We start from the raw sequence: 23094 nt of genomic DNA on the forward strand, positions 1-23094 counted from the left end.
CTCATAGGGTGGCTGTTGTAGGGAGAGGAAAGGGAAGGTGATTGTAAAATGCTTTGAGACTCCTGGTGGAGAAAAGCGGAATATAAAAACCAACTCTTCTTCTTCTGGGCCATGGGGTGTGTGGCTAGCTGGAGTTCCCCAAAGTCTGAAAAATTATTTCAGAGGCTCCTTCATGATCAAAAGGTTGAAAAAGGCTGCTCTAGCTACTCACTACATGAGATCTGGGCAGCATAGTTGGGAATCACTGGTGTAGATAGCGGCACATGAGTATTTGCGTGCCAAGAAGAGAAGAGGGTGAGGTGGTGGAGGACTGAACACACATAACCCACCTTCGTGGTGACAAAGAAATCTACAGCTTGTTTATTAGGTACAAAACAACCAAAGAAGAATTGGAGCATCATGAGGTCGGATCCTGCCTTCTGGCAACCCACCTGCTGCATGATGATCCCATTTTTAGCCTGCCTGCTGAAAACCCACTGTGGAGTGGCGAGTAACCGGAACACATGTGGGCACTGGCTTTTCCATGGTCTCACGCAGTCCTGGCCATGCTGCTGTGACATCATCCCCAAGGCCCCCCGAATGGGCCCCCAAAGGGGGAATCCAGCACACAAGCTCAGCCTCCCCCCAATAGGATCTGTTTGAATGCCCAAATTATTATTAAATTATTTATTTTATATACTGCCCCTCCCATGTGACTCAGCTGCAGCATATATGGAGGGTACCTGCACATGAAAGCTCCCACCTTGAATAAATCTTTGTTGGTCTTAAAGGTGCCCCTGGACTCAATTTTTTTTCTTCCAAATCATTGGTTTTCGTTACTCGGTTCGTACCCTGCTCTTCTCTCCAAAGTGGTCCCAAAGTGGCCAACATCGCTCGTCTTCCATTTCATCCACACAACAGCCTTGCGGGGTAGATTGAGATAGAGCGTTCGTCTGTGGGACAAGAGGCAGAACTGAACTGAGAAACCCTGGAAAAAACCCAATTTCTATACGATCATGAGCAATGGATCTTCATGTCACTGGTTTAATTTCTGTGAAAGAACACTGGGATAATTTTATGGTTGGGGGTCACCACAGCATGAGGAACTGTATTAAAGGATCACGGAATTAGGAAGGTTGAGAACCACTGATTTAAACCTTTGAATGGCAGGTCCTAGTTAAGTAGGCCCTTTTAATCCTAAATCAACATTTTAACGACTGTATTCAATGTCCACTTTTTCCCGAAGTGCTGAAACGTTCCTTTTTATTTTAAAAAAAGTTGAGAAAGGCTGCTTTAAAGCATGTTGAGATTGCTGCGGTGGGAGGTTGAACCAAAAGCCTCACTGCATAGATTTTCCAGTCCCAGAGCAAAGGTGCTGCAAAAAGAATAAACAGTCCTGTGGGTTCCTTAAAAGGCTAACACAGATATTGTGTCCTGGCCTTTTGTAGAGCAGAGCTCCCTTTGTCAGATGTTAAAATGAATGTATTAAAAGAGTCTTGAAAGGCATTTTTTTTTAATTATGCTCTTTGGGAGGAAAGAAAGGGCAACAAAGGGAAGAACAGTCTCTCTCTTTTAAAGGCCTAGTGAAGGTTTCCCAACACTGTGCAGTACAAATTCCACACTTGCTTCAATTACAGGATTATTATAGGTTAAAGGGTAAGCAATGAAGGACTAGGATCTTGATAAAAAACCATTAAGGCTCCAACAGTTCTTTTTTTTATGAGCTCATTAATATTTTGCACTGTAGCCCTTTTTAATAGGACGTATACAACTTTTAACAATTTTTGCTCAGCGTAAGGGTAAAACAGGAGAAGTTTGCCTCGCTGATCTTCATTTTCTAATTAGCACCAACCAATGTAGGCCAAGCCCATAGAATAACCCCCCTGTGCCAATCCATCAACAAATTGGTTAAAGATAAGCATTTTTCACTTTAATCCTACTTAGGTTCACCACTTTTTTTCTCTATCAGAAACTGAGTGACTGGAAGAAATTTGTCAGCTAACCTTTACCCATCTCCCTTGCCTATGAAATATAATTTATTCAATGAAAGGAAATTCCTACATGGGAAAGTGTTCACTAGGCATATCAGCATGTTTCTTCTCCTTTTGAGTTGGAGGGCCAAAGGAAGTTTGTAGTCAGACGTGTATTTTAGACTTTTGTAGGGTGGACTTCAATAAAATCGGAGATAAGTGTGTAAACTGCACGGAGCTTTTATTCCAACCCCAGGTCGATTCAGTCCCTGCCGTATACACACAATGCGATTTCCGTTTGGATTTGGGGCGATTTAAATTTTCCTTCTGCAGCAAGAAGGATTGATCCGGAGTGACCCTACCTTTATTGTGCGATATCTTAGAGTGCTTTTAAGCCTCAATATTTTTCAAATCCGGATTGGGAAAGAAAGCTCCGTGGTAGAGAACCTCTGATAGGCCACACCTGGTCATGTGACAAGCTTTCCTTAAAGGAGAAGCCCCTAATTTCTCTCAGCTTCTGTCAGTCCTGGATTTTTTCTCCCTTCTCTGCCTTCTTCGATCCTCTCCGACCCCCCCTGCAAGAAAAGAAAGAGGTTCCTTGCTTGGCTTCTCCCCCCCATTCAAGAAAAGAAAGAGGCTTGCCCCCCCACCTTCTGAACTACCCTAACCAAGTGCAGAAGACTTTCCTGTTTCAATGGGGAGGGGGGGAGAGATAAGACCCGAGTTCAAAGCCATCTGAATTCAACAGGATTGACAATGGAATAAACAAAGTAGGCGCAGACTCTGCCCTGATGAAAACATGGACCAGAATGCTGAAGAGAAAGGAGCAAGTGATGGGTGGCCTGTCCTTAAACAAGAGCTATTGTATGCTCAAGCCATGACTAGTCCAGCAAGACAGAAACATGGTAAGGGATCCAAGAAGTCTATTTGGATGAACAGAGAACTTCAGGAAGAGCTAAGGAAGAAAAAGGAGATGTTCAGGAAATTGAGGGAAGGACATCTCTCTAAAGAAGAGTATTTGCAGGTTACTAGGCACTGTAGGTCAGCCGTCAGAGAGGCCAAACCTGGGAGTGATCTGAGACTGGTCAGGGAAGCCCACTATAACAAAGAAACGTCTTCAGATACGTGAGGAGCAAACATAAGGTGAATGAGGCAATAGGCCCACTGTTGGGTGGAGATGGAGAGACTCTGGCAGATGACAGAGAGAAAGCAGGAAGGCTCGGGGAGAAGAGATGAACTGGGAATCTACAGGCCAGTGAGTCTGATCTCAATTGCAGGGAAGATCATGGAACACTTTTTAGAGGGGGCAATCTGCAAACATCTGAAGGACAATTTGTTGATCCAGGGAAGTCAGCATGGATTTGTCTCCCAACAGGTCCTGCCAGACCAACCTGTTTTCCTTTTTTGACTGAGTGATGGGTTTATTAGATCATGGAAACTCAGTTTTTTACCTGGATCCCAGTAAGGCTTTTAACAAGATTCCCATTGATGTTCTGATATGGAATTGGTTGGAAAACCACATTCAAAGAGTTATTGTCAATGGTATTACATCACATTGGAGGGAGGTGAGCAGAAGGGTGTCACCTCAAAATCACAAAATGCCATAGTCCTGCTGTATACTGCATTGGTCAGACTGCACCTGGAGTACTGTGTGCAGTTCTGGAGGCCTCACTTCAAAAAGGATGTGGACAAAATTGAGAAAGTTCAGAGGAGAGTAAGGAGGATGATCTGGGGCCTGGGGGACCAAGTCCTATGAGGAAAGGCTGAGGGACTTGGGAATGTTCAGCCTGGAGAAGAGGAGGTGGAAAGGCTCTCTTTAAGTATTTGAAAGATTATCACTTGGAGGAGGGCAGAGAAAGGTTCTTGTTGGCAGCAGAGAATAGGACCTGCAGTAATGAGTTTAAACTACATGTAGAATGGTACTGGCTCGAAATCAGGGGGGCAGAAATTACAGAGTACTTCAGCAGTGGAATCAGATGCCTAAGGAGCTGGTGAGCTTCCCCGCACTAGTGGTCATTAAGCAGCAGCTGGACAGATACTTATCCTGGATGCTTTAGGCTGATTCTGCATTGAGCAGGGGATTGGACTAGATGGCCTGTATGGCCCCTTCCAACTCTATGATTCTATGAAAAGCCGAGGCTGCATCTTCTCACTCCTCATGTTGGTTACAACTTGACGGCACTTAAGTTATGTACATTAAGTTCCATCAAATTGCAACCAACATATGGTAATCCCATTAAAGAATTTTCAAGGCACGTGAGAAGCAGAGGTGGTTTCCTTTGCGGAGTCTTCCTTGGTGGCTTCCCACCCAAGTACCAATCCTGCTTACCTTCTGAGATCTTAATTAATTAGGAACTATTGTAATCGTTACAGTGTTGGGCCAGGTTCTGGAAGACCCAGTTTCAAATCACCACTCTAACCTTGAGCCAACCACTGTCTTGTTGTAAGGATCAAAATGGAGCAGGAAGCACAATATCACGAACTACATTGGGTCCCCCGTTGGAGAGCAAATTGGCATATAAATGTCTAAATAGAAAAATAATATACATGCCAGGAAGTTGGAATTTGTGAAGGCTTTCCATTTCTGCATAGTAACAAACACACAGTTGCCACTGTGTGACATGTGATGTGGCCATAAGTGTTAGGAAAACTTAATTTCCTTTTAGCTGGAAGAAAAGCACATGGAGAACTTGCCACAACTGTGCAGCAATTCTCCTTCCTAAGGGTGTCTGGAGAAGGACTGTTTTGTCAGTAGGTTGTTCCAGGTGAAGGGAATAAAAAAAGATTGTGAAAGTGGCTTGGGTAGACTGCAGCGTAGAATATGCCTGCCTTCTCATTAAAAGAAATATATTGTCCTTTCTTTCCATGCAAAAACTTAAACTCGATCATTCCATGTTTTACCCCTAGGCATTTATCACACTTCCCATTGACAGAAGAACAGAAAGCTGTATTTGCAGATACCTTTAAATTGATTATACTTTTTAAAGCCTTAAAGTTCTGTGATGGAACAACAAAAGCAGAAACAGAAGATTCCTTATATATATATATATATATATATATGAAAAAAATATACATACTTCATATATATATGTGTGAAAAGAGGAAGTTGTGCAAAACAGGATAATTAATCTTGCAATAAAAATAATTGTTTACAGTTAAAATTAATGTAACATGCATTCCTCAGCAGATAATAAATTATGGGTTTTCTCATTAGCATTTGAATTGATTTCCTCTAATTTCTGAGGAACACATGAGCATGTGACTAGATTAAGCTTAATTGGACTACAGCTGGTACTGATTGTGAGTGGAGGGAGGTAGGAGGGGTTTTGACGGATGGATCGTCTTTGTATTGTATTCCATTGTCTCCTTCACCATCCCCATTTCAGGTTTTTCCGGTGGGTGCTTTATGCATAATCAGAGAGTGCGAGCTGAACTAAGAGAGCTGGAGTTGCCAATCTCCAGGTGGCTCATGGGGAGAGCCTGTTATTACACCTGATCTCCAGACAAAGAAGATCAGTTCCCCTGGAGAAAATGGCTGCTTAAGCATTGATTGATTTAAACCAGGGGTAGTCAAACTGCGGCTCTCCAGATGGGGGCCTAGGTATGACTAGTAGACCACAGATACTTGGATAGGTCTAGGGACATCAGCTTCCAGGCAGGACACGGGGATCGCTTGGAATTACAGCTCATGAGTCTACAGAGATCAGTTCCCTTTGAGAAAATGAATGTTTTGAAGGGCGGACTTTACGGCATTGTATCCCAGCAAGGTCCCTGTAGTCTCCAGAATTTAGCTCCAAATCTCCGGAAGCTACCTACCTGGATCTGGCAGCCCTAACTTCCAATCCCCCGCCAGTGGCTAGAGGTAACCTGGCAACCCAAGATAGGCCTCAGGCCAGACCAAACTAGTGGATAGCTTGTGTTATTTTGCCTGTTTAGGGGTATGCTTTTGAAAGAGTCAACGTAACAAGAGTAACTGTATAAAGCAGGACTGTGCTAGCTGAGAGGGCAAGGGAATCAATTGGGGGTCACTGACAGTTGTGTTCACCGAAGAGCAAAGCTCTTGTTTTGCAAGCCCTGAATCCAGAAAGGACAGAGAAGAAAGAGCTGATTGGAAAGAACTAAACAAACCATCCAGGGAAGAGCTGAAGAGCAGGAGTTGATGTCACCTGAACTGAAAAGTTGTACCCTGATACAGAGCTGTCCCACTTTGTTGTGCCAGGAAGAAAAGGGGACTGCTCCTAGGGCAATGAGCAAGCTTGAAGATTTGTCCAGTATCTTCACATCTGGGATGTCCAGTATCTTCTTGACATCTGGGACTCTTGGCTTAGCTTCAAGGACACACAGATCTATTTGAGCTTCCTATGAAGTGAGCAGGAGTCTGCTCTGGGGCAGTTACTGAACCAGTAATTATATCTTGGAGAGCATTTTCCATAGTTGCTGTTTTGTTGTATTTAAATAAATAGGGCTTACGGTGGCTGCATGAAGCCAGCGGCCACTGCCACAGCATTGGTGCCTCTTTCCCTGTGGCTGGGGTGAGTTGGCCCGGTAGGTCTTCTGTTGAGCACTGGGCCTGTCTTTTAAAGTTTTATTTGCATATGTGGCATCGCAGGCAAAGTGTGGCGGAACGAGGAGATGGGGGGGGGCTAGTTTTTATGTTGATTTGCATATTGCATATGCGGGCGTGGCAGAGGATGTGGCCAGCTGACATCACTCCCCTGGTACCTTGAAGACTGAAAAATAATTCAGACATACCACCATTGTCAAATGTTGAAAAGGGCTGCCCTAGACTTTGAATCCAGCCCCGGAGACTCCGAGAGTTACCTGTACCTAAGTATGGCTGCAACAGAATGTGCTGGGTGCCTCCCTTCTAAGTGGCCCGGATGCCTCTGTGGCGTTTTCTACTCACTGGGCCTTTCATTCTCTCAGACTTCCCCTCTGCACATTAAATCTTTCACCAACCACAAAATGCCCCACTCCCTCACTCTTGCTTTTCACTACAGGAAAGCTGCAATCCGCAGTATTTGTTTGGTGGTGGTGACGGTGAGGTTATCATAAATTGAAATATAAGCACACTTAAATTTTCCTAATAAATAAAGTGCTGTGTTGTTCCAAAGCTGCCTTTTCACCTCATTACAGCTCCGCGGAGTGGAGAGTAATGTCATGGTTGACCTAGCACCAGTATGCCCATAAATGCTATGGTATGTTCTCCCTCTTTCCTTTCTGGCTAAAGCGTTGGGAAGCGGCTTAATATGAAATTCATGTCGTGCTGACAGATTTAAAAGTTGCCACAATCTGGAACAGACAGCAGCTGAAGTTTACAGACATCTCGGACACCTACCGCTCTCTTGTATTCCGAAGTGATGACATTCTCGCTGAAGAGAATTATGTTGCTATCATATATAATGTCTGTCTGTCTACGGAATTCAACCGGAAAAGAGAGTCGAAGGGGAAGGGGTGGGGGAGCCTTAAATTTGATATAGAGCTTTTGCTAAAAGAGTATGCTAAATATTAATGAGCAGTTTGAGAGACCACATACTGCGGATTTCAAATATGCATCCTCTCTTGTATGTGTATGAGGGGAGGAAAGAGGGAGGGTACGAGCTGCAGGGAGGCGACGCACCCAGCTGTTGAGCTTCGTGTGGTGAAATGTGTCCCTTATACCTTGAACGGTGAGGACTCTGAAAGTTCAAGTGCTCCTCACTGTAAATCTACAGGCAGGAAACGAACAAGATGCCAAACCTGATACACCCCCATTTGTCTAGGTTTTCCAAGCAATTAAGTAAATAGCTGTCATTCAGTATGTGTTGGGCCATAAAACATGCCACTGAGGTAGATACACAGGGACAGCTCTGAGAGAGCTTGTGTATATGGGTGTAATGTTCCTGACACACTTTACCATACACTTAGTGAATGTCCTAAGAATGTTTCATCTCACACGTTCTGAAATACTGCAGGGATCCCACACCAAAGAGGGACTTTTGTATGGAAATAAAGCGTTGCTGTGAAATATAAGTATCCATATCTGCATGTAACCTTGGCGTGTTCTTTCACCCTCCACTAGCTACTTCCTTTCACATTTATTTAGTATCACACCGCACATGACAGAAGCTCCTCTCAGATTTATAGGGGCAATGCAAAGTTATGCAAATAAATAAGCATTAATTATTAACACCAGACTAGATCAAAAAGGGACGGTGACATTGACTTCTTTCCAGAAGGCATCCTGTACTTTCCACAGGGTCCTTACTAAACAGCTGGTGACAGCTCCTGAAAATGATGTTTCCTATTATCCATCAAACAGCACCACACCTCTGGTATAATGGCTCTCACACTGAGCAGAGTTCCCTGAAGGAAGTCGGAGAGCCACTGCCTGAAGTGTGAGCTCATCCTTGGCCTCTCTCAGCTCAGTTTCGGCTAAGGTTTTGATTGTTTTTTTCCTGGGGTACAAAGCTGATCTGCTACGCACTGTGTGATTGTCGGGCAGCCTAAACGAAATGAGAACCCAGTGACTTAGTCACACTTTTTTATTTAGGAACGACAGGCAGGGGGCTTTTTACCCACTCCCAGTTCAAATAAATCCCTCCTGTCTACACTGAATTTGATTTCCATTTTGACTTTGGGTTCTTTAAATTTTCCATCTGCAACATGAATGATTGATCCACAGTGACCCTACCTTTCCCCCGCAATATCCAGAAGTGGATATAAGCCTCAATATTTGAAAAAATCGCCATCAGTAAGTGTGCAGATTTCTGATTTTTGCAGATTAACTTCCTTCTCCATGCCTCTTAGCAAAGCATTCTTCCTTGATTGGCAATGGTGTCAGTTCAAAGACTTCTGGGTTCCTGGTTGCAAGACTTATCTTAAAGAGACTGCGCTCCAGAACCCCTAACTTCTCTCAGCAGAGATTTGCCTCTTACATTTATTCCCCCTCCTCTGCTGTCTCCAATTCTCTCCCCCCCACCTTGTTCAAGAAAAGAGACTCCTGTTGCGCTTGGCTCCCCTCCCCACTTTGAGCTTCCCCAATCAAGTGCAGAACACTTTCTGTTTCAATTGGGGGGGGGGATAGAGGAAGACCCGATTTCAAAACGATCTGAATTCAGCAGAATCCCCAAAGGAAAAAACAAAGTAAGTACAGAATCAGCCCTAGTTTCCCTGCCACGGCATTGTGCCATTTCTCCATCCTCTAAAATGAGTAATGTATTGAGAAGAAGAAGAAGAAGAGTTGGTTCTTATATGCCGCTTTTCTCTACCCGAAGGAGGCTCAAAGCGGCTTACAGTCGCCTTCCCATTCCTCTCCCCACAACATTATTATGGCTCCCCTGTGGGGTGGGTGAGGCTGAGAGAGCCCTGATATCACTGCTCGGTCAGATCAGTTTTATCAGTGCCGTGGCGAGCCCAAGGTCACCCAGCTGGCTGCATGTGGGGGAGCGCAGAATCGGACCCGGCATGCCAGATTACAAATCCGCACTCCTAACCACGACACCAAGCTGGCTCTCCATTGGCTCCATTGGCAGTGCGAGGCCTTGTGTGATAAAGATAAAGAATCACACTGTCAGGCAAAGAGGGCAAAAAAGTGTTTATCCAGAAAGTTATATTGCCAGACAGACAGAGGAAAAGACAGAGAAAGACTTCTAGCTACATGGCAGGCAGGAAAAGGAAAGAAGGAAAAGGCGTTCCTTCAGAAGCCTCAGAGCTTCATTTTGGGGACAAACAAGAAAACTGCATTAGGGTGGCCTTGTAGCTGCCTGCAGAGGATTGAGAGGTGCCCATTCTGGGAGTGGGAAGGAGCATGAAAATTAATGTGATGTGCTTATATAACCTGGACATGCTGAAGCTCTAGCTTCTGGGCAGAAACTCTATGGTAAAATTAGCTTCTTACCATAGAGCAGCCTTTCTCTAGTTTTTACTGTTGAGAAACCCCTGAAACACTCTTCATGTCTCCCTTGCCTCCCTGTCTTTATCACTATTCCAAATCACATGGTCTTTCCCACCTTCCTGGGAGAAACAAAAGATAAACTTGGGTTTGCTGGATTGCTTTGGTAGTGAAGTTTGACCTTCCCGAATTTTTCTTTTAAAATTTAGGAAAATGTGTGAGGAATAACTCTTGACGAGGGCATTTGCTTAAACATTCTGTGTGGTTTTGGACCATGGTTGGCCTTTGATTTGTTTTTAAACTGATCGATTTGTACTTAAAAAAAAAGAAGCTGTTATATCAACAAGCATTTTCACTTAATAGAACACACTTCCATTTAAGCCAGCCTTTCTCAACTTCTTTGCCGTTGTGAAACCCCTGAAACATTCTCTGGGCTTCAAAAAACCCCAGAAGTGGCACAATTGTGTAGAATATGGGTGGGAAGCATAGCTGTGTACATGCCCACCTTGGGACCCTCCTCATCCCCCCCCAGGCCCATCATTGGCCATTTTGGCAGGGGGTATGTGAAGGTTGACATGACCATATCTGGTCCTATCTCCCGATAAACACATTTTAAAAATATATAAAAATTAATTTAGGAAAACCTTTCCAGGGCCATCAAGAAACCCTGGTTGAGAAAGCCAGTTTTAAGCACATTATGACACACAGTCTCCAGGCCACAAAGCTAAGAATGTAAGAGATCAGATTTAGTAATGATGCAGAATTTTTTGTGAACTGATATATATTTTGTTACTCTTTTTGGTACTGCCATTATTGTTGTTGTTATTATTATTATGGCTGAGGGTGGCCCAGGTCTCTCAAAAACTCCTTGTGGGCCTGAATGTGATAACAGAAATATCTAATACATAAACTTTTCCGTTGTCCATTGCCTTTTCTGTATACAAATAACGATTATTAGAATTTGACCCTATGATTCAGGAAGAGGTATCAGGACATTGTCTTTCCCTGACATTTCCAATTAACGTATATAAGTAACACTTGGCATCTGGAGGCAGGGCATGCCACTGTGTGTCCTCTGTCATGGCTGTCAGGCGAAGGGGACATCTTTTTAATCCTGCCTTTGGTCCAGCTTCTCCAGATCTATATTAATTTATCTTTGTCTCTGGCAAGGCCTCCCTCAGATAATTGTCTCTCATTTGTACTGTGACCTTTGCTGGCCACTGGTTATCTCTCGAAAGGAATGAAGGGAAAATCCTCACGGAGAACATTCTTTCTGGTTCTGTTCTGCAAAAGATACAAGGGTTTTTCTGCCTTTTGGGGGGAAGGGTTTAGCTTGACGGTGGCCAGCTATGGGTCTTTTAACCCTTATTTTAACACCAAAATGTATGAAAAGCAATATAGGAAAAGGTAATCAATTCCCCTTGGGAAATGAGGAGATGCCTTGTCTAACTCACTGGTATTTTTATGGTATGCCTTTGACATCAGTAACGCATGGCTGCAAGTTTTTTTTTTCCTTTACCTTAATGATTGAAAACAACATATATTATATTGCCAGCAGTTTGCTCAGTTCTATTATTTTATGGCCCACACAGGAGAGTACTGTTGTTTCAGAATTTAAGATCTTTTAAAGGGAAGAACTGCTGATGTTGTAAAATTGAAGGAATTAGAGACTGTTTAGCTCGGTGGCCTGCTTGCCTGACTAAGAACATGGATTAGCAGTGTGTGAAAAATCAAATCACCAGGGATGAACTATTGACCCAACTCGCTGGCCCTCATCAACAGAGAGTATAACAAAATAGAGTGTTATTAATCACTACTTCCCATGTGTACTTTGATTTTCTTTTTTAAATTAAGCAATATGGTTGATAAGGAGAAGTACTTTACTGAATGTCATTTTGGGGCACCCAACCACGAATTCTTGGTGGTTGTGTTGAGGATTATTCTTTATTCGGGGTGCAATATATCCAGAAGAAGGGATGGACGCTCATTCATCGACAGCTTCAGATTTTCCAACTTTTTGATGGCCAGATAATGGAACAGCTCATTCATTGGGAGGGACTGTACAAACCGGTGGTGATAATTGAACTGCTTGGGGTGTAATGTTTATGATGAATCCATGCCCTAATCCTAAACAGCATTGCACTGTACCTTGAGTAATTGCAGTCTGATCCATTCCAGATTTTGTAATGTACTATAAAGGAAAAAGAGCACTAGGAAAAGAACAATTTGGGATGACCTGGGCTGTAGCCTTGGAATCCAAGAGCTGTTCCATAGGATGTTCTTGGCAAAATCTTTACAAGGTAGGTTACTAGGTCTCTCCTTAACCCTCCATATTTATCTGGGCTTGGAACAGGCATGCCCAGTTATGCTTGGCTGGTTCATAAAGAAATCGGACAAGAAAATAATTGATTCATTTGAACTCGGGTGCTGGAGAAAGCTTCTGTGGATTCCATGGACAGCAAAAGTCACAAACAAGGAAAGCCTGATATATCACTGGAAGGCAAAATTACAAAACTGATTGGTGGGGGGGGGGTAAATCCCACCTCTGAGGGAAGTCTGGCAACCCTAAACTCTAGTAATCACAAAACTAAAGGAACTCTCCTAAACACGTGTGAATGGGAATATCTTTCTGAACAATCATGAAGAATAGAAGAATATAGGAATATCTTAATTAGGTGTGTGTATACCAGAACTCCCAAGCTGAAAATATGAACAAAAATTGCTTTTTCTGTTGCTTTTTCTGTTACTTCAGAATTCTCCATTCAGAAACTGGTATCTTTCTTTCCAGAATGTACTGATTGTTCTTCATTTCTTGGAATTTTTTTAACTAAAACACTGCTGGCCCACCTTGAATCCAAGCTCAGCTTGATTTCACACTCTAGCTTCTGTAATAATGTATAATGCAGAATGTAGCTTCGTAAATAGATTTCCCTTATGTTTTTTTTTTCTTTTTTACTCTGCCCCTTCCCTCTTCAATTCAACATTATCTGGCTGAGATACACCATAGGAAAAGGGTTGAATGTGTTTATTTTTCGTTTATCCTGCCTTTCTTGTGAATTCAAGGCAACATCCAAAAAGGTTAAAAGATCCAAAGGAACATCAAAGGGTGTAGAAGTCCATCCAGAACAATTACAGCCATCATAACCATGGCAGAGTTTTGGGAGGTTCTTTCATGCCTGCACTTTTAGGATCGAACTTAGCCTTTTTCAACATTTTGACTGTGGAGGAAGCCCCAAATAGTTTTTCAGGATTCAAGGAACCCCGGAAGTGATGTCAGTTGGCCATGCCTCCCACCAGAAGTGCCATGTCACCGGAAGTGACATCACCACCTGGGGTAACAGACAGGCTCAAGGAAGACTGAGGGAGGAGAGAAAGGAGGCGGTTTAAAGAGTCATGCGGGTTCTTCCCCTCCCAGGCAGAGAAGCCACAAAAGAACTCATGCTTGGGAAGAAGAAACCAGTTATCTAGATTGTGGCTGAGTCCATTAAGGCAGGAGGGAAAGGCTACAGACTCCCTCTGTAGCTCCTGTGGACCTCCAGGGGTCCCTGGACCCCTGGTTGCAAATCCCTGATCTATCTCATCACAAGAGATACTCAGGATGAATAGTAATACAAGTTTGGAGGAAGCAACAACTTTGTCTGGTTCTAGGTGGCTTTAGAAGAAGGGCAAAAGAAGAAGGGGATGACAGAGAATGAGGTGGCTGTCACTGAAGCAGTCGGTGCTAACAGAATCATAGAATAATAGAGTTGGAAGGGACCTCATGGGTCATCAACCCCCTGCACCATGCAGGACACTCACATCCCAATCGTTCATCTACTGTAACCTGCCACCCCTCTGCCTTCACAAAATGAGCCTCTCTGTCAGATGACTATCTAGCCTCTGTTTAAAAATTTCCAAAGATGCAGAACCCACCACCTCCCGAGGAAGCCGAGGAACTTAAACTTAAAAAAGGAACGTAGAGAAATGGTAGAGGACAGGAAGTCCTGGAGGATCATTGTCCATGGGGTCATGGTGGGTCGGACATGACTTCGCACCCAACAACAACAAGGTGGCTTTAAAACTGTGTTTCTTGAAGATCAGCCCACCTTCTCAACAGAAACACACAAGTGCAGCTTGCCTTATACTGAATCAGACCACTGGTCTTTTCAAGTACCGTCTACTCTGAGGTGCAGGTTCACTGGTGCAGATCTTTCACATCAACAACTAACTGATCTTTTTCACTGGAGACTAACCTGAAACCTTCTGCGTTCATCTCAGAGCTGCATGGCAAACTACTTTGAAACTGAGCGCAGTTTTAAGATGTTTGGGATATGGTTCAGAGTTCAACATTTGAAATGCCACTGAAGACTTCAGGCCTGACTAAGAAGCACTTTTGGACCCTGTCCCTTGGAAGCTAAACTCTTCCAACTCTTTCAATTAAGCCATGTTGTTAAAATGTTTTAATGTATGACTTCACCCTTGATTTTATGGCATTCCTGGAATACTGTTACAAATACAATAAATGCCCATTTAATCTTGAACGCTCTACTAGTTGTCATTTGTGAGACAGTGCAATAAAAGGATCAAAAGTACTAAGTGGCCCCTTTTTATATGTAATACAATATCCTTAGCTATAGCTGTAAGGTATGTTTTAAGTTAGGATTTACTTTAGGATTTAAAACTAGACATTTAAAAAAAACCTGTTCATATTTCATTTGGTACGCGGCTTCCAGTAGAAGTGAATCAATCTAAGTCTACTGGGCCTTCCAGTTTTGTAACTTATTTTATAGGTAGGTGTAATTGATTGTATGATGCTGTTTCCTCTAATTTTGTGTTGGCCCCCTCCCCGCCCCATTACCTAATACGAATATCTTGTTCAAAATTCTTTCCCCGTGGTTCCTCAGGGCTGCATAGTTTATGCATGGAACTTTATGAAGTTGTGTGAGTGACAAGTTACCATTTGGTTTACGATATTTATATCCGTTCATCAAACTGTCTCTTTGTTGCAAGACCTCGAAAGCGCTCCCTGCAATATTCGTGATTATGGTAATTTGAAAACGAAATGTGGAGCAAGGGGAAAAAAAAAACACCATGATAAATGCATATCATCTTAATCTTTACAACTCTAGTAAATTTCTTACCCCAGGCTACATCGAATTCACTTTGAGTTGCTCCTGCAACAGTCGTTTTGGAAACGAGTCAGTCAACAGGCTTTTCTTTAGCCATTATTACTTTGCCTTTAAAAAAACACATAGAAATCTGGTTTTATTCCGTTATCAATTTATTTCCAAGTAATATTCTTGCTCCTACCTACTGCTCAAATCATGATTTTCTTTCCCTTTATAACGGTTGCAAGAGTAAAACATCTTCCTCCGGCACTCAAAGGCATCTACTTTTGTGGCTGAAGTATTTAATTTGAAATGCTTAATGTTAAAGAATTTTCTCTCAAAAGCAGGTCAGCAGTAGGGGAAAAAATTACTAGGGCTGGTTATTAGCATATTGACCCAAATAGCACAGGATAGCCAGATCTTGTCACACCTCAGAAGCTAAGCAAAGTTGGCTCTGGATCCTGTTTAGACCGCTTCTGCACTGGAGGCTTCACACCAGGCTACAGGCTGGAGTTTGAGCTGGGACAGGTTGCCCCGCCTTTTCCTGCTCATGGGGGAACATTTGGCCTAGTGCACCTCGTCCACCCCGGATTTGTGCACCCGCACGGGAGCTGGGTCAGCAAAGTACCCAGTGCGTGGACGAGGTGCACCGGGCCAAGTGTTCCCCCGTACAGGAGCAGGAAAAGATAGAGCAACCTGCCAGAGCTCAAAATCTAGCCTGCATCCTGGTACGAAGCCTATGGGCGGCCTCCAAAGAATACCAGGGTCGTGATGTGGAAGCAAGCATTGGCAAACCACTTCTGAAGGTCTCTTGACTTGAAAACCCAATGGGGACCCCATAAGTCAGCTGTGACTTGATGGTACTTTCCACCACTGCCAGTTATTAACAGTCTTCATCTGTTTATTGATTGTTTATTGATCAGCCTCCTTGTCAGTTCTGTTTTTCGGTTAGTGGCTTCCTGGGATTGACTGGTCTTTGTTGGCGGTGCCCTTGGAGGGAGACAGGAAGACTGAAGTGAGCATGCTTTTCATAGTATGATGCCCCTACTGAAGTCATCTTTTCTATGAGGGGGTTTAGTATGGCTAAAAAAAGGGAGCTTTTTCACCAGAAGATAATGTTCAAACAATATGAAGTGATGGATATTTGCTCTATGAGTTACTACTTTTTGACACTAAGCTGCCATTTTGTTAGCAGAGTTTGAATATGGAGAGAGTGCAAACCACCAGGATGCTTAAAGAAAAAAATAGTTTTATGAAAAGAAACAGCTATATATTGAAAGAGGAGAGAAGGGACCTAGCTATCTATTCTAATTATTGTCTGCAGTCATTTTTCTATTCTGGAGGCAAGGGGGGGAAGTGTGCTCAAAAAGCAGGAAGTCTTCTGTTGAGCCAATCAGGAACTCGGAGGAGGTAGCTTGGTATATTGGTTAGGAGTGCCGACTTCTAATCTGATTTCTAATTTGACTCCCCACTCCTCCACATGCAGACAGCTGGGTGACCTTGTGCTTTCCACAGCACTGATGAAGCTATTCTGCACAAGCCGTAATATCAGAGCTCTCTCAGGAAAGGGAAGGCGATTGTAAGCTGCTTTGACACACCTTCTGATAGAGAAAAGCAGCATATAAGAACCAACTCTTCTTCTTCTAATTGGAAAATCATCAAGAAGGTCCTATCCTACCTATTCAATTATACATTTCCAACAATGCCCCCTGCAGGACACCCTTTATATTCTGCTCAGTTACGCACACTGCAAATTTTGCATATTCCAACATTTTTAGGGGCCTGCTAGCTCCCTTTCCACAGATCATCACAAGGCCTAGACTTAGGAAAGAACAGGGTGGGATTGCTTTTTTAGTCAATGAGTGATTAAATTGTGAATATGGTCAAGGCTGGCTGTAAATGGGAGCTAGAGCCGCTTCGCAGCTCCTGATTGGGCCCTCTGAGTTTTTATCACGGACAGGGCCCGCCCTAACTCCTCCCAGATAGCCTTTACCCTTTTATTTAATCTTCTCCGCAGGAGCGGTTTAAAGATCCTAGGTTGTTTGTAGTACAGCAATGAGGAACTACCACCCAAATCCTTGGAGGGCTCCCATTCAAATACTAGCCAAGGTGGGCCCTGCTGAGCTTTCAAGATCTGATGGGATTGGCCTTGCCTGGACTATCTAGGTCAGGGTGCCTTCAGAGTTTTTCAGGCCTACAACAGAAGGCAGGAATCTAATTCTACATGTCACTAACTAGATGGCTGAAGAAATATTGTAGTCTAGGGGCCAAGCCTGTTGCATTCAGGAATACAATGGGTGCTAGATTGGGTGAGGTGGGGTGGGGTGGAAGAACTCTGAGGATGGGCCTCCACCTCCCCCCAGGACCTGGAAAGGCTGCAGGCTGGAAGGGAACTCACCAGCAAGGGCAACTCTCACACAGCAGAGATCTGCAGCCTCAGAGTGAAGTGGAAAGAGAAGGGGGCGGTCATGATGAGGGATGGAGAGTGATTGGCTGGCCGCTGGACAGGCAAGCCGGTTGGAGAAGGAGACTTAAGTGGCACTTAAGCCATGAGATAAGCTCTCCTCCTAGGCCTTACCAGAAATATATTATGGGAAACAGATGTTCAAATGAAGGCATCCAAACTGGGTTAGTGATACAGGTCTCCTTCACTGCTTCTCTTATGTAGTCCATGTACATCTGGAGAGCCACAGTTTGGGATGCCGGGGGGGGGGGGAAATGCAAGAAAAATTGTTCATTCCAATGATGCAACATCATTCCTGGTACAACTCTCGATCCAGAATAGAGAATGAAAGCAAATGAAAAATCACTGAATTCCCCCCCCCCCAATCAGGCATCAATGAGGTAGTTGGAAGGGTAGATTCCAGTCTAGAACAAGAGAAGTCCTTTGTGAGTGTTATGTTACTTTGTGAAGACATGTTGGTGCATATATTTTACTGACTTGAGAGGAATCTGAGTATTCCATTTTGCATCATTACTGTCCTAGGTCATTTACCTGCTCTCTTTTTTGATTCCTCCTCCTTTGGAGTTGTCTCTCTGTAGGACAAGCTCAGTATTCAGGGCCCTTTGTCTGAATTCCACCTCTCAGAAGAAAGGATATTGCTAAAGGATTTAGGGGGTGTTGGTGTTGGTAACAGGAAGCAAAAAATAGCTCCCAATATTTTGTTTTTGTATTTCAGTGCCATAATGAAGGTTATCACTCCTGAGAGCCAGTTTGGTGTAGTGGTTAGGAGTGCAGACTTCTGATCTGGCATGCTGGGTTCGATTCTGCACTCCCCCACATGAAGCCAGCTGGGTGACCTTTGGCTCGCCACAGCACTGATAAAACTGTTCTGACCGAACAATATCAGGGCTCTCTCAGCCTCACCCACCTCACAGGGTGTCAGTTGTGGGGGAGAGGAAAGGGAAGGCGAATGTAAGCCGCTTTGAGCCTCCTTCAGGTAGAGAAAAGCGGCATATAAGAACCAACTCTTCTTCTTCTTCTGGTGTAGTTTGTAGTCTGAACTGAAGAGGGCACAATATGCCCAAGTGCTCTTCTGGTTGTTATGCATATGCCCTCATCAACCTGGCTCATGGTGAACCCAGAGATAATGTTTATAGCACAGCACCCTGTATAGGTTTGCCACGTGCCTATCCATGGCTAGTAAACCCATATCCTTGGTCCCAATCTCCCACCCTTGAAAAACCAAGGAGCAGGAGAAAAATGACTGGGAAATGACCTTCATAGTGACACTGTAGGAATTTTGCCCAGTTGGTACGGTCTTTATCATAGAGATTGTGGGAAATTCCTAGAGCATCAGCTGGAAGTTATGTCACATCCTCTCCAAGCTCTGCCCTGCCCAGGCAAATACTCTCAAAAACCATTTGGCATTTGCCAAGGCACTGCTGGCAACCCTCACCTCACATGAAGAGCTGTTATGGCTTAGAAGAGTTGGCTTCTAAACCCTGTTTTTCACTGCCCGAAGGAGTCTCAAAATGGCTTCCAACTGCCTTCCCTTCCTCTCCTACCTTGTGAGGTAGGTGGAGGTGAGACAGCTTCTGACAGGACTGCTTAATCAGGACTGCACTAACAGGGCCCAAGATCTGGCGCCCAAGGTCACCCAGCTGGCTGCATGTGGAGGAGTGGGGAATCAAACCTGGCTCACCAGATTAGAAATGGCCACTTTTAACCATTATACCACACTGTTGTTTAATGTGATGTATACCACCCTGGGACAGCTGGGCTGAGAAGGGCAGTGTTATAAATCAAATTATAAATAAATATATAAAAATACCAGTGGGAAGAGCTAAACTGGAGGGAATCCAGGGGATAGAACTTGAGGATTTCATTAATGGCTTCCTAGATTTCCTCTCCTAATTATGACTACAATGGCACTTTGTATGGCACTGGACATGTATATGGATAGTAGACAATCTGGACCATGATGCTGGGAAAAAGGAGAGAGGGAGGGAGGTTGAAAGGGAGGCAAGGGAAGGAAGGAAGGAGGAAGGGGAGGGGAGGAAGGAAGGCAGGGAGGGAGGGAAGGAAGGAGAGAGGGAGGGTGAAAGGGAGGGAAGGGAAGGAAGGAAGGAGGAAGGGAAGGGGAAGGAAGGGGAGGGGAGGGGAGGAAGGAAGGGAGGGAGGGAAGGAAGGAGAGGGGGAGGGAGGAAGGAAGGAAGGAAGGAAGGAGAGGGGGAGGGAGGGAAGAAAGGAAGGAAGGAAGGAGAGAGGGAGGGAGGGAAGAAAGGAAGGAGGGAGGGAGGGAGAGAGGGAGGAAGGTAAAGGTGGAGATGCCACTGGCAGCTAAAGAGAGTCAGGTAATACCATCCCTTGGTTCTCTCCCCTGAATGTACCTACTAAGAGGAGGCTGCAATTAAAGGTTTATACTAAGTATTCCTTTTCCTGGAAACAAGTCAAGCTGTGTTGGAGGAATTACCAGCAAGATGTGCAGCCCATTCTAGACCTCTGCTCAGACTCAGGGCTGCAGTGTGGCTGTTGCGCCACTATCACTATCCTGAAAGGTGAAATGATTTAGAGGCCCGGAGAAGCTTAATTTTTCTTGATCACCACGTGCAACCTGGAATTTTAATGGCAGGCATAATTAATTCTCCTGATGTTAATCATCAGGGCCGGACTCCACAATTATCAGCCTTGTGCAGCTGGGGCATGGTGCAGACATGAAAAATTAGGAAAATGAATCCGTAATAGGGTGGCAGATTTAATCTGCATCACGAAAACAAAGTTAAAAAGAAGGGAGAGCGGGAGAATTCCAGCCGAAGCTTTTTCTTTTGCGCCAATAAGTGCTGACAGAACTGAAAAATGTTGCCGATGTCCAAAGTGATTGGTAATTACCAAGCCATTGAATTTTTTATTGTCAATTTATCATTGCACCAGAGGTTAAATTTAACATCTTCTTCCAAAGCCATCACTCTAGGAGGAAGGCAAGCCCCGCGTCACGTGATTCCAGGAGTCAGTGAAAGGTTAATCAGGTATTTCTTTGGCTGGCATGCGCTTCCAAATAATTCTTCCTTTTTCTGCCCTTGCGTGTGTATATCAGAGTGGCGTGCATTTTCAAACAGGAACTGCCTGTGCGCTTTTCAGTCAAATATTGGATTACATCCTTTGGCAGCATCCGTGCCGTTTCCCTGGCTGTTCATTTACCCAGCTCGATTTTTACTAATGCGCCAGTGCATGTAATCTTCTTGGTTCCTCTCACCCCCTCTCTTAGGCATACGTTGAAACATTATTGATAGCAACATACTTTCCACTGAAATACGAAGGGTTTCATTCATAGGATTTTGTTTCAAATCTCATCTAATAGAATTTTAAAGCAGTTGTATTTTTTGCATCTGGGGAATGCCCTCTTCCCCCGCTGAAAGGTTTATGTGGCTGGAGATATGTATATATATTTGCCCTCATCATATTCCTCATTAGTCACGGCTGGATAGTCTTTAATGCAGCATGTAAACCGTCATTTTACCATGGAAAGCCTTTCTTGAATTTGCAAGCATTTCAGGCCATATTTACATGTCCTGTCCAAGTCGCCGAATCATGCTGCTTCCTAAAGAAACAGCACCTCTAACATATTCTTACGGCTTTTGTGAAAAATGGACTTTATAATTTCAATATATCGGGCACCATTAAGCTATTGTGAAGTCCCCTGTCAGCAGGAGAGAACTAAGCACATGGTTAATGCTCCCCCTGAAATCAACTGGGACCTGACTGCTCTAGCACAATTGTCTCCACATACCAATACGAAGAAGATAAAGCATACAATTACCATTCGAGCACTCGCAGCCTTACCCAAAAATGGTCTAAAATGCAGCATTTCCTGCATTTTTGATAATCAGAGTACCTCCCCAAAGTCGGGGGTGGTTGTGGTGGTGGTTAGTGACTTGCATTCTGACCTGCTAGGAAACCACCTCATTCTAATTTTAATATGTCTTTTAATATACACCCCCCAAAAAAAAAATATCCTGAATTTTTTTGCCTGAGGAAGAGTGCATGCCCCCGAAAGCACACACCTTGAATAAAACTTTGTTGGCCTTAAAGGTACTATAGGACTCAAATTTCATCCCACTTGCATCTATCCTGAATCTTTTGTTCATCTCAGTTTGGCTTCCCTCAGTCCTCCACCGAAAGCAAGCATTTGCCTTAGTTTACGAACCCAAGAGGGGCAAAGCATGGTATGCGTTTTCTATAAATTAAATATGGAAATGACCTTTCAGGGAAAGTCGGGGGAAGGAATCAATGGGCGCATTAATTACAGCAATTCATTACCCAAATAAATGCAGGCCCTCGCCATTTTTGTGCCGGCTCGCAGCGTCAGGCGATGGCTCTGCAAGAGACAAAAGGCTTCCGCTCCTGCGATGTTCATCCGCAGCTAGAAATAAATAAAAAAAATAAGGGAAGCAACGGAGGCGCGCGGCCCGCCCGCCCGCGTGCCGGCTCCTCTGGGGATCTCCCGAGCCGGGATCAATTCTCCCCGGCGGGCCATGAATTATGGATGCGGCGTCCAAAAGCCAAGCACGTGACCCGCGCGCGGCCATCTCCCGGGTTCGCCGCGGCTTTTGCTCCTGAGGCGCGCCCGTCGCGACAAAGGGGAGCCGGTTTATGGCGGTGGCGCCTTCTTTTTGGGGGGACCCAACCCCGAAATCTCCCCCTCAGCGGCTTCTGGCGCGGCTCCTCCTGCAGCCCCAATCAAAGGCGGGGGGAAGCCGCAGCCCCCGCGCAGGGCCAGGGAAAAAAGGCGGCGTGAATTATTGACAAGATTTCCCGCTCTCCTCCTGAATTAGCATCCCCTATTCCTTCCTTCGAGAAGAACGCGGCGAGAATGTAATTTCCCTCGCCGTGTTTGGGGGCCTTCCTCCAGCAGGTTTTATAGCCCGATGATGAATGGCTACAGGAAGGGCTTTTTTCTTTTTAAAATACTCCCCCCCCCCCCCTTTCCATGCAAAGCCTGACCGCGAGGTATGATTTGAATCCGGCGGCTTTTGCAGGGCGGCCGTCGGAAAAAAGCGCGCCATCAATCCCCCCCCCTTCTTCTCCCGGAACTTTCAGCTCTTTTAATTGGACGTGGTCCAAAATTGCAAGTAATTAAGAATCAATTTGGGGCCATTAGGAAGGGAGGCGAGCTAGGCAGGGCTGCCTCTTTCAGAAGAGTTGGCTTTAATGAGCGGAGTTCCAGGACGGGGAGAAAGGGAGCTGGGGGGCGGCGAGGAAAAGAGAGGCGAGCAAGATTAAAGAGAGGGGAGAGGGTGGGTAGGGGGGGGGCTGTCTCTTGCTAAACTCAACAACTAATGGTACATGGAAAGATGCTGAACTTGTACTCCTCGCTAATTGATCTACTTACTGGTCTGGAGGAAACTTTCTTTAAAAAAAGAAAAGAATGTTAGGTATTGACTGCGCATTGGCGGCTCAAGAGCTATTTATAAAACCCCCGAAATGGGTGCCCCCCCCCTCCATCAGGCCCTTTCCCTTCACTGAGGAAACAGATCTCCTCATTGCCATACCTATTAACCTCATCACTGTCAAGGCGTTCGGTTTTCTCCTCTCTAGGCTTTCGCATCTGTTTGCTTCTCCTGCAGATGATTTTTAAAAGATCAATTTTAAAGGCCTGAGAGTGACATAATCTGGGATGGGGTAGACAGGAAAGCTGTTGGATGGCCTTGCACAAAGACATGATTTTTATTTTTATTTTTTAAA

At 44.5% G+C, this 23094-nt stretch overlaps 1 long non-coding RNA gene across 1 annotated transcript; it reads right to left on the reverse strand.

Moving 5' to 3' along the window:
* Positions 1-812: 812 nt before the first annotated feature.
* Positions 813-21772, reverse strand: LOC143828629 (uncharacterized). Its single transcript, XR_013227775.1, has 3 exons — positions 21670-21772; positions 14943-15038; positions 813-932 (listed from the first exon to the last, which is right to left on the reverse strand). It is a non-coding gene; the product is annotated as an uncharacterized LOC143828629 (long non-coding RNA).
* Positions 21773-23094: the final 1322 nt, after the last annotated feature.

This window comes from Paroedura picta, chromosome 2 (genome assembly GCF_049243985.1).
Source record: "Paroedura picta isolate Pp20150507F chromosome 2, Ppicta_v3.0, whole genome shotgun sequence".
Classification (NCBI taxonomy): domain Eukaryota; kingdom Metazoa; phylum Chordata; class Lepidosauria; order Squamata; family Gekkonidae; genus Paroedura; species Paroedura picta.